Below are 18,385 nucleotides of genomic sequence, written 5' to 3' on the forward strand. Positions count from 1 at the left end.
CTTTTTCATGGCATACATAATATACTCTGATTTTCAGTAAGGCATAGTTCATTTTTTTCCTCTTGCCTCCCCATCACCTCCATCATCATGCCCTTATTCATTCTACTTTTCTTGCCTTTTCTTGACTATTCTATGTTTAAACTTCAGGATAACTTTATCCATTTTAAGGAAAAAAACCTTTTGCAATTTTAATAAAGTCTATATTGAATATATATTGTATTTTGGAAAACTGGATATTGTTATGTTAAGTTATCCTTTCCATTGACGTGAGCCTTTCGAGATTCTTAGCAGGAGAGTTGGTCCAAGAGAACCTAGACTACTAATTTCTTTTCATTTCACAAGGTCTTATGTCTCTTGATAAGATTTCAGCCTTATATTTGTGTAGTTTGTTAAATTTATTAATAAATATTTTATGGTTTTTATTAGTATTGAAATGGAATCTTTTTCTTATATCTATTTCCAGATGCTTATGTCTGGACTAAAAAGAATCTATTGGGCTTTTTAAGGTATGTTTTGTGTTATAGTTCATTAGTGTATCATATTATTTATGTTTTAAAAATTTTTCTAGTTATAAAATATTGCCAATAACAGAGCTATTGTAATTGATTCTTTACATTCCTACACTTATCACACATTATAATTTCCAAGAGAGTGATAAATAATATTGACTGTGAGTATCACTCCAGCTTCTGATTTAAATAAGAGATTTTTTCTTTAAACACGTAGGTTAATATTTGCTTTTTGTTTTTATTTGGTATGTAGTTTTTATTCAAGTAGTTCCCTTCTACTTCTATTTTATTGGAGTTTTTATTAGGAGGGGCTGCTGAATAGTATTAAATACTTTTTCAGCATCAATGAATCAATCATGACAATTTCCTGTTCCATTTGTTGATATAATTATTTATTTTTGTAGATTTCCTGAGTTTGAATCATCTTTGCCTGCTTATTAGATTAGATGAAACTTTGCTGTGATCCCATATGTTCCAGACTTTTAGTATATTAAGAAATACAGAATATATAAAAAACAGTGTTTTACAACACTTATATACAGTTTAAATAACTAATATATAATAAAGTGAATGCCATCCCCGAGGCCAAGAATTAGAACATAATAATACCAAAGAAAATTCCTATGTACCCTTCCTCCAAGACTAAAGTACTGCTCTGAAGTTTGTCATCATTTTGTTGTTATTGGCTGTACCACCCATGTTTGTGTCTATAAACAGCACAGTATTTAATTTTGTGTTGTTAATTTTAAAAATGGATCCCTATTTTTTGTATTCTTCTATGACTTGTTTGATCATCATTAGATTTTTGAGGTTCATTCATTTTGCAGGTAGTTACAACACATTCATTTTCATTACTTTATAACACATGAATATGACACAATTTATGCCTTTTTATCTGGTGTCATTTGTTTTGTTTCTAGTTCCAGTGTTTTACAAACTGTGGTGCCATTATACATTGTTGTATAAGCCTCTAGAGCACATGGGCAAGAGTGTGTCTAGGATATATTCCTACGGTTAGAGCTGCCACATCTTAGGGTGTGGTCGTGTTCAGTTTTACTAATTTATGCCAGTAACGATATTGTTTTACTTTTGACTGTTTACTAATTTGGTGTGAAAGTGATCTCATAGTTTCAAAATCTTTTATTTTGAAAAAATTTGCAATTAAAGAAATACTGCAAGAATAAAAGTATTCCCATAACCCTTCACTCATATCCTTTGGTTCACCATCTTTGCTTTATTTGTTTCTTTGTACTTGTCTATGTATGCATCTGTATGCACGTGTGTGTGTGTGTGTATATTTATATACATATGACATTCTTTAACCATTTGAGAGAGTAAGTTGCATCCAATATCCGTGAACTCTTCAGTGTGTATTTCCTATAAATTAGGACATTTTCTGAATGATAATGGTATACCCATCAAAATCAGGAAAATCAACATTGATAACAATTCTACCATCCAATCCATAGACCTCATTCTCATTTTGCCAGTTACCCCAGTAGTGTCATTTATAATTTCCTTTTTCTTTCTGATTTTGGATTCAGTTTAAGTTCTGTATTACACATGCTGTGTCTCTTTAATTTTCTTCAATCTAGAGCCAAAATCTGGAGCAATTTCTGTTTTGTCTTGATGTTCATGACCTTGGTAGTTTTGAAGAATACAGGATAGTTAGTTTGTAGAATGACCCTCAATTTGCGTTTGTTTTATGTTTTCTCATGATTAGAATCTTGTTATGCATTTTGGCAGGAATAGATGCTATATATCAAGAGGCACATGATAGTGGATTTTCCTATTAGGATACTGACTTCTGTATCTTTTGAGACGGTGTCTTCAAGGTTTCTTTATAATAAGTTTTGTACTTATTAATGAGGAGCAATGAGTAGTTTAGTGAGACTATAAATAAAATTTTGACCTACTAATTTTGGCATCCTTGATGACTCTTGTCTGATGAATTATTACTATGATGGTTGTCAAATAGTGATTTTTAAATTCCATCTTTCTTTTTGGCCTGTTTCCCTCCCTCCCTTATTTCTTTATTCTCCCTCACTCACTTCCTCACTCTCACACTCCTTTTACTGTCATTTATATTCATATATCATTGATGACTTACGGATTACTATTTTGTTTAATAGTTATGATCCATTAAATATCATGCATTTTGGCTCTTACATTGTCCCAGAATTGGCCAGTGTACACCTCTTCACACCAACTTCTGTATCCTTTTGACATATCCCCACCATTTTTGAGACCTTCTTTCCTTTGGGGTATCCTTAGAACCAACCATTTCTCTAAGAAACTCTGGTACCTTTTGGTGGAGAGTGACATTTATAAACTGAGATCTGGACCTTGCTGAGTTTGTTTCTACTTGTTTTGCTTCTGTACCTTCTCAGCTAGATATATTCCTAATTTATATACACATATATACATACCTAAGTCTACACATACATATATATTTGTTTCCACATCCGTCCATCTCTGTCTCTAAGACTTAGTTATGCTGAACTCCAATTCTAGCGTCCCCCCTTTTCATAACTGTAACTCTTAACAGAAACCTGACTGCCATAATCCCCGATACATTCGACTGTTTGCTCAATTTCATTTTAAATAACCAACCACTGGACCAGCAGACTATCTCCACCACTGTAGTCCCTTTGTGCGCACTGGCGAGTCTCCCCTGCTCCTTCACTGGGGCTGTGCTCTCACTGAAGTTTAATGGGACATTTGGTTTATGCTGCTGCTTTTGTAAAATTCCTGTTCCTTTCTTTTTCCCATTTTTAAAATGGGTTGTTGTCTTTTTCTTGCTGATTCTGGATACTCTTCCTTTGTTCTTAATTTGTGTATCTTCTAGACTCTTTTATTTTCTTGAATTTCTGGGTTGGGGTCATTAATAAAGCCTGGAAAATTGTTGCATGATCTCTTCCAGTATTTCCTCTGTCCCTTTTTTTTTTTCCCTTTGGGAACTTCATTTCCATGTAAATTAGATGTTTTTATCCTATCCTGCATTTCTTTTAATTTGCCTTCGGTATTTTTTCATTTATTTGTTTCTGTGTTCTGTTTTAGATAACGTCTATCAGGTGTGTCTCCCTGCTCACTAGTTCTTTCTTCAAATATAATCTGCTGTTAATACCAAACCATCTGGTTTTTGTGTCTTGTTGGAGAAATATTTGATTACTCTGATTGCAAGTCCAGACATTTTTTCTAAAAGCTTATTGTATTACCTTCTATATTTGTATCTGAAATAAAATTTTTAGTATGCTGTGAGGTAGGGGCAAAGACATCCATATGTATGTGAACAACCAGTTGAGCAGTACAATTTATTGAAAAGTCCATCCTTCCCCTGTTGAAGTACAGTGTCAGCTTTCTGAAAAATCAGCTGTTAATGTGTGGATCTGCTACTGACTCTTCATTCAGTTCCATTGATCTTTTTGTTTTATCTTTTTTTTTTTTTGGCTAATACATTTAATCACTCTAGCTTTATACTAGATTTTGATATATCTCCAGCTTTGTTCTTTGGGATTGCCTTGGCTATAGTTGGATCTCCTGTTATATGCTTTATTTGGTTCCTTTCCAAATCTTGGTCTTTACTTTTCTTTTTGAGTAACTCTTTTCTTGTTTGTTTGCTTTGTTTTGTTTTACTTTTTTTTTATTAGATAAGTGGTGGGTTTGCAAAGTAATCATGCATAAAATACAGAATTCCCATATACCATCTCACCACCAACACCTTGCATGGTGTGGGACATTTTTTTTTTCTTTGTACTCACCAGCATCTTTTTTTTTTTTAGACATTTTTATTGTATAGTATAACGTATATACAAAGCAAAGAAATAAAGCAGTAGTTTTCAAAGCACTCTTCAACATTTAATTACAGGACAGATCATACGACCCTCAGATTTTTCCTTTTAGCTGCTCTAGAATATAGAAGGTTAGAAGGAATAAATATTTTTATCACCACAGTCGACTTTTTTCTTTCTTTTTTTGTGAAAAATAATATAATACAAAAAAGCAATATATTTCAAAGCACAGCACCACAATTAGTTGTACAGTATATTTCAGGGTTTGACATAGGTTACAATTTCACAATTTTAGCTTTTTACTTTTAGCTGCTCTGAGATATTAGAGACTAAAAGAGATTCAGTAATTATATTCATTTGTTAAATCCTGTCTTCTCTGTATAACTCCACAATCACCTTTGATCTTTCTATCCCTCTCTTTAGGGGTATTTGGGCTATGGCCATTCTAACATTTTCATGTTGGAAGGGTCTGTCACTAATATGTAGGGGGATGGAACTATCTGATGTATTAGAGAGGCTGGGCCCTCTAGGTTTCGGGACTTATCTGGTCCAGGGACCCATCTGGAGGTTGTGGGTTTCTGGAAAGTTAAGCTAGTGCATGAACCCTTGTGGTTACTTATATATTGCCCTAAGTGTTCTTTAGGATTGGTTGGGATGGTCCTGATTGGGGTTTGGCAGGTTATGATAGGTAGCAATGTCTGATTAGAGCTAGTGTAAGAGCATCCTCCAGAGTAGCTTCTCAACTCTTTGAACTCTTTCTGCCACTAATACTTGATTCGTTACACTTCTTTTCCCTCTTTTGATCAGGATAGAATTGTTGATCTCACGGTGCCAGGGCCTGTCTCGTCCCTGGGGGGTCATCTCCCACATCACCTGGGAGACTTTCACCCCTGGATGTCATATCCCATGTAGGGGAGAGGGCAATGATTTCACTTGCAGAGTCTTTTTGAGCAACTCTTTTCTTCCTTTCACTTTCTGTCTTGTCTCCATTTCTCCCCATTTCTGTTTCTCTACTGGTCTTCCTCTCTTTCCCTGTCTTTATATCTTACCATTTCCTTTTCCCCAACTGCCCTCTTTCTTCTCCCTTTCCTACAACTAATATTTCAATTAATATTTTCTTACACATTCCAGGGATGTGTGTTTGTGATATTATATATATATATATTATATATATATATATATATTATATATATACATATAAAATGGGTGGAATTGCTAAAAAAATAAGAGAATATATATATTTAATTTTAGCAGCGTTACATTGCTCTTTAGAATGATCTTAGTGGTATCCATTCCTGTCAGCAGTGAGTTCCATCAGTGAATTTTTATACCTTCACATTCCCACCAACACTTTCCATTGCCCAACTTTTTGTCAGCCTTATAAATGTGTGGTAGTGGTATCATGTTTTAATTTTTATTTCTTTTGTTACTATAGTTGAGTACCTTTTTTTTTGCTTGCTAGCCTACATGTATCTTCTTCCTATTTTTCTGTTGGGCTTTTAAAAGAAATTTGCCTGAGTTTCCTGTGTATTCTAGAACAGAATTATCCATAGAACTTTCCTTGAAAATGGAAATGTTCTATTTTGGCATATTTGTCATCTGCTGCAGGAACCACTAATTGCATGTAGCTACTGAGTACTTGGACTCTAGCTAGTGTGACTGAAGAACTGCCTTTGCAATTTCATTTATGTTTAATTAATTTAAATTTCAGTAGTTATGTGTGGCTAGTCCATTCTTTAAGGGCTGTACATGATATGGCCTCTCACTACCTCTCTAACTTTGCCATCTTCCACTTTGTCATTCATAGTGTTCAGCCACAGTACTCTACCTGCTGGTCTTGCAATGTGTTCCTACCTTAGGCCCTTAGTGTACACTGTTTCTTGACCTAAAATGCTTTTCTCCAGGAATCCACACATTTCTCAGTTTATTCAAGTCTTTAAATATTACCTTTTTATAGAGGCCTATCCTGACCATTTTTAAACAAAATAACATATATTAACCTCCATAATGCTCTATTCCCAATGTTTAGTTCTTAACATTGATGAAAAACTGAAGTTATAGTGTATGTGTGTGTGTAAATATACCCCTCCCCTAAAATGTAGACTGAAGATAACAACTTTGTGTTGGTCATTACCGTAGCCCCTGTGCTTAGTACAGCTGCTGACATGCATGTGCCTAGCAAATACTCATTGAATAAGGAATGGTTACGTACAATTTTTGACTGTGACAATTTCTCTCTATGCTCAATTCAGGACATATTGGCTCTTTTTGTTTGTTTAGTAGAGTGAGATTAGGCCCTATTTTTAAATATACTGGACTTTATTTTGTAAATATATTTTGAATATGCACATTATCAAACTTTAATCTTCTGTATTATTAATCAAAGGAGTTATGCATTCCTTTTAGAATAATTTGTCATGTCTTTTATCTCTTGTAATTTACTCTCAGGAAGTTGGACTAAAAAGTATTAACTTGGTAGAATTTAAAAGTAGAAATTTTGGCCACCAGATGGAGACATAGTACTAACTTTTTAAGCTGTCCATCCTCTTAATAGAGAGCACTTAAGCAAAAATGGTTTGCTTTTTTCCTTTCTATTTTGTATACTTATAATAAGTTGTTCTAATTATATATATATTTACCTGTATTCAGGAAGCGTTGGGGTGGTTAGTAGATTGTACTAAGAAAGAATCATAGACTGTGTTCTGGCCAGGTTTACATGCATTCCGCACATCAGCGTATTGACTACTCTGTTGTGATGTAAGGTTTTAAGAGCACCCATTGAAAAAAGCCAGAATGTGTGTGGGTGATACTGAGAGACAGGATATTAGGAGTCAAGGGACTGGTATTGTTGGAAAGAAGGGAGAATTGAGGAGGGGAAATAACTCATGATAAAATAGGTGTGACTGAAGTGTGCTTTCCTGACACTGCAAAGTAGAGAGACAAAGAAGGTCACAAAGTGAGAGACTTGCAGAGATTTGTCGGTACCAAAATGTTCTGAGGGATCTTCTAAGTGGCCAGGCAAGTTAGATTCTCCTTATTCTTTCCCAAATGAATGAAGAAGTTGGCTTTAAAAAAAAAAATCACTTTATCACACTATCCTTTTTAATTTTGGAATCATTTTTTCACAGGGCTGTTCAACTACATAAGCATGTATGTTTTTTGTGGAGTCCTTAGAACATATGACTTTCTCATAACTGCAAGAAAAACCTCTATAAGGGAAAATTATTTTTTTTTCTAATTTTCCTCCCTGGGTTTCAATTACCTCATTTCCATAGGTAGCCAACAACAAAAAAAAGAAACTGTCTTTGTGTCAGTGCTAGGAGAATAAAAATAGTTTTTGGCCTGTGTTATTGGTCTACATATTTTTGGCTCACTATGGATGTAATTTTAAAGCCTTCCTTTAATATTCTGAACACAAGTGATATAACTTTCTCTTTTGTGTTCTAATGTCTTTGTTCATACTAATATTATATCACTTATCATCTTACGTGGTATTTAACTTAATTGGTTTTGACCTTGGATAGATTTTGAGTTCCTTGAGCTCAGGAATCCACGCTTATTTCCTGGGGTCTTCAGTGCAAGCATGATTGTTACTTTAAAGGCAATGAGTAAATTATTTGCTGAACCTTTAAATTTTGTTTTTGTATAAACATGAAGTGTCATTTATTTCCTGCCATGCTGTACTGGATTTTAAAATTCTTACCTTTTTATGCTCCAAACCAAAATAGCTTGTTTGGGGAATGGTAAACCTAAGAGTGTATTGCTATTATAAACTCTTAAAATGTGAATAAATAATTGGTCACCTTTTTATCACATTATAGATGATATTTAATAGAACTGATTTCTTTTTAAAAATTACATGCAAATATACACTTATAATAAAGTCAATACATTATCTTGTCCATTAAATACCTATACGTACTCATGACAACAATATACCAGTTGACCAAAATATAGTGAATCTTTATCAGTAAATCCAATATTGGAAAATAGTATTCTTTAGGGATTTGTTTATTCATTTTGCAAAATTTTATTGAGCACCTGCTATTTTTCAGGCACTGTCCTTGGTTCTGGAGGATATCTATAAACAAAATAGTCAACTCTTAATTCTCATGGAGCTTGCTATTTTGTGAGGGAAACACACAATAAGAAGTAAAAAGTAAATGAGCAAGATAATTTTGGATAATGGTCATTATAAATTGGGATAATGGTGATAGCTTATAGAATGAGTGGAAGCTCAATGAATATTTTTACTTTTTTTCTAATTTAAAAGATTATGTGAGTGTGGGGTATGAGGGTAGTTCATTGGTAGAATTCTTGCCTGCTATGTGGGAGACCAGGGTTCGATTCACAGCCCATGTACTCTCCCCAAAAACAAACAAGCAAACAAATAAAAAACCAACAAAAATTGAACAAGTGGTGCTGCAATAACGGGATACTCACATGGAACAAGAATGAAATGTGACCCCCGCCATACAGCTTACAAAAAAAAAAGATTATATGAGCAATGATGATAGCCTGGATTGTTTACAGTGGTGAATATGGAAAAGGTTTGTGCATAATGTGTTGAGGTAGAGTCAGCTAAGACTTGCTGATAGATGGGATGTGGGGAGGTAAAGGAAAAAGAATCAAGGATGACTTAAAATTTTTCTTTCTGTTGCCTTGGTAGCTTTAGGTGACTTTTAATTTTGGAAATTCTTGCATTTTTTACATTCGAAACTATAAAAATGCAGGGGTGGTTAACTGCTGGTAGACATTCTTTAGAGATATAGAGAGTGAAGAAGTGGGAGACCCAAAGTACTCCTTAGTTTTAAGTACTCTTGCTTACTGGTCAGAACCATTTTCTGCCTGGTACTTAGGCAATGCTATTTCTTTGTGATAGTATCAAATACTGCTATAAATACTGACCTCTTAACTCCAATAGTCATAGGCATAAAAATCTGAAAATGAACTAAAGTGACAAATGAGAGGAGGCATCTCTCAGTATGTTAGATATTTCCCACCAGTTCCTCTAAATTTGTTTCAACTTGCTCTGTTTCTCAGATGCTTACTTTTATGGATTGAATCAATTGATTGTTCTTGTTATCTGGCTTTTGCTTAGTTTTGGTCAACAGGAGGCCAAAAGCAGGAGATTAGAACACAGGAGATTGAAATTGGGGTGTATTTATCTCCTCACCTGCTCCCAGCTTTCCACATGTTAGCTGCTGTCCCTCTACTGAAGGCCAAAAGTCCAGCTAAATGACCCTCTCCTGTGACTGTTCTCTCTGCGTTCCAGTATCCACTTCCTCCTCTAGCTCCTTCAGGCCTGCAGGGCTTGCTGTTATTGCTCGTCCCAGGAAACTGTCCTATCCCTTTTTTTAAAATTTCATTTAACCCCTGATATAGACATCAGGAATGGAGCCTTATAGCCAATGAGAAATTGCTACTGCTTCCATGAATGCCAGCCAAAATAAACAACCTTCATGCAGACCTTCTTTTCTCACAGTATTCCTTTCTAATTGGCCCAAAATACATGTCCCATATGCTCTTTGGCTACCCAATATCAGTGAACACATATCTTCTGTAATTAAACTCTCAAACTTCACAAAATTCTTTTTCCTAATGTAACACAGCTATCATTTAAAATAAAAACGAACACATGCTCATAACATCCTCCAAAGGAGTAATTTGAAGTCTACTAAGTTAGTTCATTCAACTCTTAAGTCCAGCTTAAAATAGTTTGACTAAAACCCATTTCTTTTCTACTTGTATCATAATCTTATCTTGATATTCTGTAGCAAATGAGCTAAAATGTAAAGTTAACCATTATCAGAATGATAGTTGTGAAACTGGACTGGGGAAATAAATTATATAACATATGTAAATATGTCCAAGACAGACCAAGAAATAAAATATTTTTGATGCTTGTTCTAGTTTGCTAGCTGCCAGAATGCAACACACCATTGATGGAGTTGCTTTCAATAAAAGGGGGTTTATTCAGTTAATGTATAGTTTTTCAGAGGAAAGGCAGCTAACTTTCAAGTGAGGTTCTTTCTTACATGGGAAGGCACAGGGCGATCTGGCCTTCTCTCCAGGCCTCTGAGTTCCAACAACTTCCCCCGGGGTGATTCCTTTCTGCATCTCCAAAAGCCTGGGCTGAGCTGCGAGTGCTGAGATGAGGTGTGCTGAACTGCTTGGACTGTGCTATACTGAGCATTCTCATTTAAGCACCAGCCAATTAAAATCAAACATCATTCATTGCAGCAGACGGGCTTCCTAGCCGACTGCAGATGTAAACAGCAACAGATGAGGTACACATGCCGTTGGCTCATGTCCACAGCAATGGAACTAGGCACCTTCACCTGGCCAAGTTGACAACTGAATCTAACTACCACAATGCTACAACTCTTTTTTGTCAACTAGTTATGAATCCATAGTTGCTATTTTTTACTTCCTTTTTCATTGTCAATTTCATGCTGTCTTTCCTTTCTTCTGATTTGGCTTCTTTACATGGTAGGAGATACAACCTTTGAATCTGAGGGACCTGAATCTTTGTAGTCTTGCCAGTATGACAGTGTTCTGGTCTTCTCTAGCTGTAGATATGACAGGATCAGAAGGGACTCCAGGGGACACTGGGTTCTATTCATTCTCCTCTCTGTTGTGAAGAAACACCTCTTTTTTCACTGAAAGCCAGGAGCAATCACTAACACCAATTACAGTGCCCCTGCAACTTTTCTAAAAAACCTGTTCATCTAGTGATATAGGAGTATTAGGAATCTTAAATTGTCAGATAGCATGCTTACCCCATTTCCAATTAGTTGGATTAATTCTTGCATCCCTTTATGGTAGCAGTACTCCTTTCTTTAATGAGAACCTGTAAATGAGCAGAACCCAAAGTAGAAGGGAAGGGAAACAGATGTTTTGCCAGTCATTCATTTGATGCATAAATGAGATGTGTTACTTTCACCTTGATTCCTGAAATTGTTTAGTCTGTCTGTGGGAATTATGGCAACATACATGGATTATTCAGAGTATATTCTACATCAAGTAGGACTACACCAGAACCTCACAAGGTATTGCCTTTTGGCTAGAATGAGAAGTGGGTCTTTAGTAAACTATTTTATCAATTTATGAACAATTGCATTTGGGTGATGAGATACTTATGACCAGGGAATCGCATAAATAGCAACTATTCTTCTTTCACTTTCAAGTGAATTTTTTGTTAGAAAGAAGGTATGTGGGATGTCATGACAATGAATGACATATTTTCTAAGTGCACAGATGATAGAGTTGATGGCAGAAGAATGGCAAACAGGGAAAGCAAATCCAAATCCAGAGAAAGTGTCTCTTTGGTAAGGACAGATTACTGCCCTCTGTGATGAGAGAAATCCAGAGAAACTGTCTCTTTGGTAAGGACAGATCACTGCCCTCTGTGATGAGAGAAATCCAGAGAAAGTATCTCTTTGGTAAGGACAGATCACTGCCCTCTGTGATGAGAGATCTCAGTGTAATTAACCTGCAGTCAGGAAGCTGACAGTCCCCTGGCATGTGGTGCCATCTTGAAACTTCAGTGTTGGTCTCTACTTCTTGCCACGAGATCATTGTAGGTGAGATGAAGTACGTATTGTTGAAATATTGCAAACTTCTGTTCTTGCCATAATGGTTGTTTGTCCATAAGTTTATTAAGCAAGCACTGGATTTTCTGGGAAAGAATGTTGAGTGACAGTCACAGGTCGCAACATCTTTTCTACATGGTTATTAGAAACATCACGTGCAGAAGGAGCATCCTGGTGATGATCACATGGGACTCAAATACTTTCACATTTTTGGCTCATTCTAAGAGGTCTTTTCACATAACTCCTTCTCAGAACTCATGCCCAGTCCTCTAGTACTTCAAAGATTCTGATGGACCAGCCATACCATTAACCATTGTCCATACAGTGACAGACTATCATTCCTTCAGACCATCCTTCCTTCTGTGCAAAGTGGAAAATCATGTGGGCATCTTATTCCAACTGGTGGGCTTTACGTCCTCACTGTTCTCTGTAAGGCCATGTGCACTGAGCAGTAATACTGCAATGATCTGTTCTCCTTCAGGCAGTGAGACACTGGGGAATCTCCATGCAGTCACAGGCATGGATTAGCACGAGGTGGCAGTTCCAACTCTAAAGAAGCTCTCCAGCCATGAAATTTCTTTGTTGGCACTTGAAGACACAGGCATGGCAATTTGCCTTTTCCTTTGTAGGGAATATCCCAACGTATCTCAGATCACTGGAGCCCCAGAATCTTCACTGGTATTCTATGCCCCTGCATTTTCATGGGATTTATCTCAAATTTCATGAAATTTATCTAGCTTACCTGGTACTTTCTGTTCTCTAGATTCCATCAGTATGGTTCTATTGGAATGGACCAGCATCATGGGGAGATGATCAAGTTCTATTTAAGCTAAATTGTTTTATAGAGCCTGGGAGCTGACCTACTATAGTGACTGCTGCCATTACTGGGTGAAAACAGGCTGATTTGATTATTCTTTGTTTACTGGATGGTAGAGAAAGAATTTGCCAAAGGAATACCTGCGTACCAGGTGCTAGAAGTTAGGTCGATTACTTTTGTGTCAAGGCTGTATCTGGACCCGGAGCTTCAATCAGCAAAATTAATTGATTAATCACCTAACATTGTCTATGACCTATCTTGGAGTTAAATGAGAATATATTAGGAATACTTACCTTACTAACTTTCAAGAATTTGGTAGTGGCATTAATTGCTATAATTCTCCAGAGAGATCTGTGTTTTGATGTACTATTTAGTAGGAAGGTGAGTCTCCAGAGGCTTCTCCTTGGCCCTTTCTACCATTAAAGCTGATACTCTGTAAGAGTTAATATAGGGATCTTCCATTTCCTAATATATCTCTCCAACTATGTACTAATGACCTGGGGAAATGACCAGACTCCACTGTCACACTTAACTGGATATGAGACTGATTTATGTTTGAAAACTCCATTTGTCATTGATTCATTGGCCATAGTAACTTTCTGCATCTCCAGGGTCTAACATTACCTCAGGGTCAGTATGCAATAATATTCCAAAGATCTTGGTATTTCCCTACCCCCAGTGGCCTCAGAATCTCTTGGGGAGAATAAAAGGAACAGGATTTATCAAATATACCTCAGGTAGCTAACCTTCCCTTCAAAAGGGGCTGTCTATCTGTGAAGTGGCTCAGATCTAAGTATTGTGTGAAGGGCCATGGCATCATTTTTGGTGGCTCCTGTCTAGGTATGTTCATGAGACCCAGAGGTTTTTTAGTAGAAAAATCATGCAGGGGTGGCCATGGTGGCTCCACAGGCAGAGTTCTTATCTACCATGCCGAGACCCGGGTTCAATTCCTGGTGACTGTCCATGCAATTCCTGGTGACTGTCCATGCAAAACAAACGAACAGACAAACAAACAAAAAAATTGTGCAGAACCTCTGAAGAATTCTCATTCATCTCACTCCTATCAGTTATCCAATTTGAAGATAACTGCTACTCAGAATATCCTATCACTCCAACACTATGCCCTCTTTTTTTTTCTTCAATGATTTTTAATTGAGATATAATCATCTAAAGGGTACAATCAGTGGTTCACAATATCATCATAAAGGTGTGCATTCATTATTAAAATATATTTTTGAGCATTTTCATTACTCCAAAAACCAAAAAAATAAGAATAAAAATAAAAGTAAAAAATACACCCAAAGCATCCCATAACCGCCATTGTTGGGTTTGTTTTTTTTGTCCTCTTTTTCTTACTCTTATCTGTCCACTCACTAGATAAATGGAGTGTCAGTCACAAGGTTATCACACTCACATGTTTAAAAATTCCATAGTTACTCTGTCATTTTCTAGAAGCAAGTCTATTGGATTACAGTTCAACAGTTTCAGGTATTTCCCTGTAGCTGCTCCAATAACCAAAAACTGAAAAGGATTCTCTATATACTGTGTAAGAATAATGTCCAAAATGACCTCTTAATTCTACTTGAGATCTCTCAGTCACTGAAATTTTATTTTGTTTCATTTGTTTTCCCCCTTTTGGTCAAGAAGGTGCTCTCATTTTCATGATGCCAAGTCTAGGCTTATCCCTGGGAATCATGTCCCACAGTGCCAGGAACATTTACATCCCTGAGAGTCATGTCCTACGTAGGGGAAGGGGTGTGCGGTGAGTTCACCTGTGGAGCTGGCTTAGAGAAAGAGGCCATATTTGAACAACTCAAAAGCGCTTCTTTGGGGGTAACTCTTATGCATTATCATAAGTAGGTTTAGCTTCTTCTTGCAGGAATAAGTTTTATAAGGGCAAGCTCCAAGATTGAAAGTCCTTCAGTCTCACATAGAAGTTGAAGTTCTAAAATATAGGCAATATCATCCTTTACCCTTTAGTCTGATTTAACTTAGTCTTACCCAGATCAACTTCATTATATCTCTTAATGAAGTTGATCACTTTTTAAGTGTTTTTAACAGTTTCTGATGGGGTCTGCTGACTTTCATAGCTACAAAACTCTAGTTCTGTATCTCAGGTGCACATAAATACCCAAAGTTCCAGGGATTGACCAGGTTATACACAAAGAGCTTGGCATCTCAGAATTAGAAATAACAGTTACAACTCCGGAATAGATGTGAATGCTGTTAGAGCTTACAATCTAGGAACTTTTACAATAGGCCTTCACTTGATAACCTATGCTCTCGAGTTCAATTCTGAGTTTGCACATTATAGTTAGTCCATATTGGTGAGGTGTTATATCTTTTTATTTCTGCTTATTTCACTCAACTTTTGTCCTCAAGGTTTATTCACCTAGTTGCATGCCTCACAACTTCACTCCTTCTTATAGCGCCCAGTAGTCCATTTTATGTGTAAACCAGTTTGTTTTTCCAGTCTTCGGTTGATGTACCCCTAGGCCACTTGCTTACATTGCAAAACATGAACACTGCCAACATAAACACTAGTGTACAAATGTTTCATTCATATCCCTGCTTTTAGTTCTTCCAAGTATGCACCTAACTGTGGGGTTGCAGGATGATATGACCACCCCACCCTTAGTCTCCTGTGGAGCTAACACACTGCCTCCAAGGGGCTGCACCACTTTACTCTTTACCAACAGTGAATAGAAGCAGCTCTTTCTCCACATTTTTTCCAGCACTCTTTGTTCGTTTTTAAACAGTTTTATTCACACATCATACAATCCACCCTAAGTAAAAAAAAAAGGTTCCCTGTATAATCACATAGCCATGACTTCACCACTACAATCCATGTGAAGAAATTTCCGTTTCTTTGACGAAGAATCCCATACCCCTCCCCTGTATTCCCCACTTATTGATATTTAGCTTTGGCATATTGCCTTTGTTAGAGTCAATGGAAGCATATTACAATGTTACTGTTTATTGCAGATCCTTGTAAGCATTGATTGCATTTTTTTCGAGTATAGAATCCCATTTTCAGTACCTTGCAATGTTGACTTGCATTTATCCTCCTTTATGCAAAAACATTCTTAGATTTGTACATTTAATCACCATCACTGTCTACTCTAGGCGTTGCTAAGTTATACCGTCACAGTCTTTATCCTCTTATCTTTCCTTCTGGTGTCATACTTGGCCTCAGCTCTCCTCCCTCAACCATTTTCACACTCAGCTTCGTTCCATGTACTTATAGTATTGTGCTACCATCTGATAGTATTGTGCTGTCCCTTTCTGAGTCTTTACAGTCAGTCCCATTGTACGTTTGGGACTGTACTCCTTCAGCATCAAATGCCCGATATCTACCATTTTTCTATCTCCTAATAACCCTATGTTCTCAATTTTAATTCTCAAAGTTTACTCATTAATGTTAGTTTATATTTGTGAAATCATATAGTATTTGTCCTTGTTTCTGGCTAATTTCACTAAGCATAATGTCCTCAAGGTTCATCCATGTTGTTACCTGCTTCATGACTTTATTCTGTTTTATTGCTGTGTAGTTCTCCATTATATTTATATACCACAGTTTGTTTAGCCACTTGTCCATTGATGGACATTTGCCATCTTTTCTTCTGGTGCTTAAGTGCAGCTTCTGGGTTTATGAGCCAGTTGGTGTCAGGGTACCTATATCACTTGTAGTCACAGCACCATCAACATCTCTGCTGTCAAGAGAACAATCACTACCCCACTTTTCCAAGGTGCTTGTAGTCCCTTCAACCAATGCATTTTCAAATTCCTGATGAAATGAGTGTCTTCTAGGTTCCCTTGGGGGAGACAGGAAGGTGGGTGAATAGGTCATATAAATGACTCCAACATCCCTAGATTCCCCAAAGTCTTTGGTTTCTTTTCTATATGTTATAGCAAGGATTTTCTGTCATTTCAACTTAATTTAACGTGATCATGTTGAGAACAAGTATCAGTCCACCAACTAAGCAAAAAATTAGAAATACTTTCAGCTGCTCCAATTCAGAATCTTTGGTAGGTAAACAGATATAACTACTTCCCAATTCAGAATCTTTGGTAGGTAAACTGTTATAACATAACTACTTCCCAATTTAAAATTGTTACTCTTTTTTTGGCTTAGCACCCTCAGAATCCATTCTCAGATATATTTTCTAGTTTTTGATGTTAAAATAAGCAAAGTCTTGCAATTCTTTTCATGATGAAGTTTTTTTCTGTTGGATTGAATTTTGCAGTTGGTTCCCTGTGGGAATGTTACAATTCAATTCTGGTTACAGGTCAGTTAACAGTCAGAAGGGGTTTAAGGATAATTGTCTTTCCTCTGTTAAAATAACTACTTTTGGATAGGTCCTTAATGCATCCTGTTCTTCAAATTAAAAGCAGACCCATAAGGCAATGGAGAATAGGTAGTTTTGGCAAGAGATTCTCAGTGGATTTAGGTATTTGGGATAATCGGGGTCACTTGAATCCTCTTATGTATCACCATTCCAATGCTCGGGGATGTAATCTTTCCCAACCATTGACCTACTTTTACATGAGACCTGATGAGTCTGTGTATTTGATTGTATTAGGATAATAAATATGCAAGATAAAATTTTAACCTTTTTTTTTTTTGGTTGGTTTGGCCCTGTTGTGGCCAGGCATAATATTTTCTTTTTCATGGTTATAGACGTTCTGTGATCTTTGTTGCTTACCTGGAGATAAGAATGTAGATCTTTGCACTTGTCTTTAAGCTGTGCAGTTCAGTTAATAATAGGTAGGTACTTACAGTCCTTGGATTTCTCATGCTCTTCATGTTGTTTGATATGGCACTGCTCACTAGATCTCTGAAAGTCTTTCCTCCAATGCCCACTTCAAACTCAGTAACTACAAGGAACAATGTCATAAACAATTTAATAAACACTATGTGCCTTTAGGTGCCAGATTCCAACTTAAGGCAGATCCATCAACATCATCCAGAAAAGGATTCTGATTGATCAAGCAAAAATGGAGTTCTAAAAAATGATGTTAGTAGTTCATGGACATATTTGGATTGCTGGAGAGCCAGAAACAGTATCTAAACCATGTTCCAGACCTGCCCTGATGAGGAAATCACCATTTGTTACTGGTGCGCCTATGTTACCTTTGAGGAAACTGATGCCACCAGTGCTGCCTCACTGAGGCATTTACACTGGGAACTTGATTTTTCAAACAAAGGGAAGCCGTTCCCCTTCTGCTATTGCAGTCGACGCCAAGGCACCTCAGTACCACCCACAGCTGGAGCGAGAAGGGGAATAACTTTCACATACAGCCCATCTTCTCTTGTTGCTGGTTTCTGATTCCAAGTTTTGTTCAGTACCATCTGAGCTTCGGTCAGCTGACTGAGTACTAAGAAGACTGGATTTTGAATTCTGGCTCCTATGCTGGGATAGTGGGACTCTCGAAATGGGAATGTTCCAAATATAGAAAAACTATTCAGAAGATACTAGGCAGTGATGGCCATCAGTGATATCCAAAAGGACATTAGATATTTTAGTTTCCTTTCTCACTGGTTTTACTTCTGGTTTATATGTAATAAATACTAAATGGATTTTATATTACTGTGTTTAATTTTGAATGAAAGGAAAAGCATCCTGACATATTGAAGTTAGTTTCAGTCATATCTAAATATCTTAAAATATA

At 36.5% G+C, this 18,385-nt stretch overlaps 1 protein-coding gene across 19 annotated transcripts in view; it reads left to right on the plus strand.

The window, feature by feature from the left end:
- The window catches only part of TDRD15 (tudor domain containing 15), a 320,944-nt gene that overhangs the window by 63,339 nt on the left and 239,220 nt on the right, over positions 1 to 18,385 (plus strand). For 4 of the 19 annotated variants that reach the window (XM_077152201.1, XM_077152194.1, XM_077152199.1 and 1 more), the window contains exon 6: positions 464 to 506. The exons of the other annotated variants lie outside the window; for them this stretch is intronic. The gene's annotated coding sequence lies outside the window, so the exon portion shown is untranslated. The remainder of the gene's footprint in view (positions 1 to 463; positions 507 to 18,385) is intronic. 19 annotated transcript variants of the gene reach the window in all.

The sequence above is a fragment of the Tamandua tetradactyla genome, chromosome 3 (genome assembly GCF_023851605.1).
Source record: "Tamandua tetradactyla isolate mTamTet1 chromosome 3, mTamTet1.pri, whole genome shotgun sequence".
NCBI classification, from domain to species: Eukaryota; Metazoa; Chordata; class Mammalia; order Pilosa; family Myrmecophagidae; genus Tamandua; species Tamandua tetradactyla.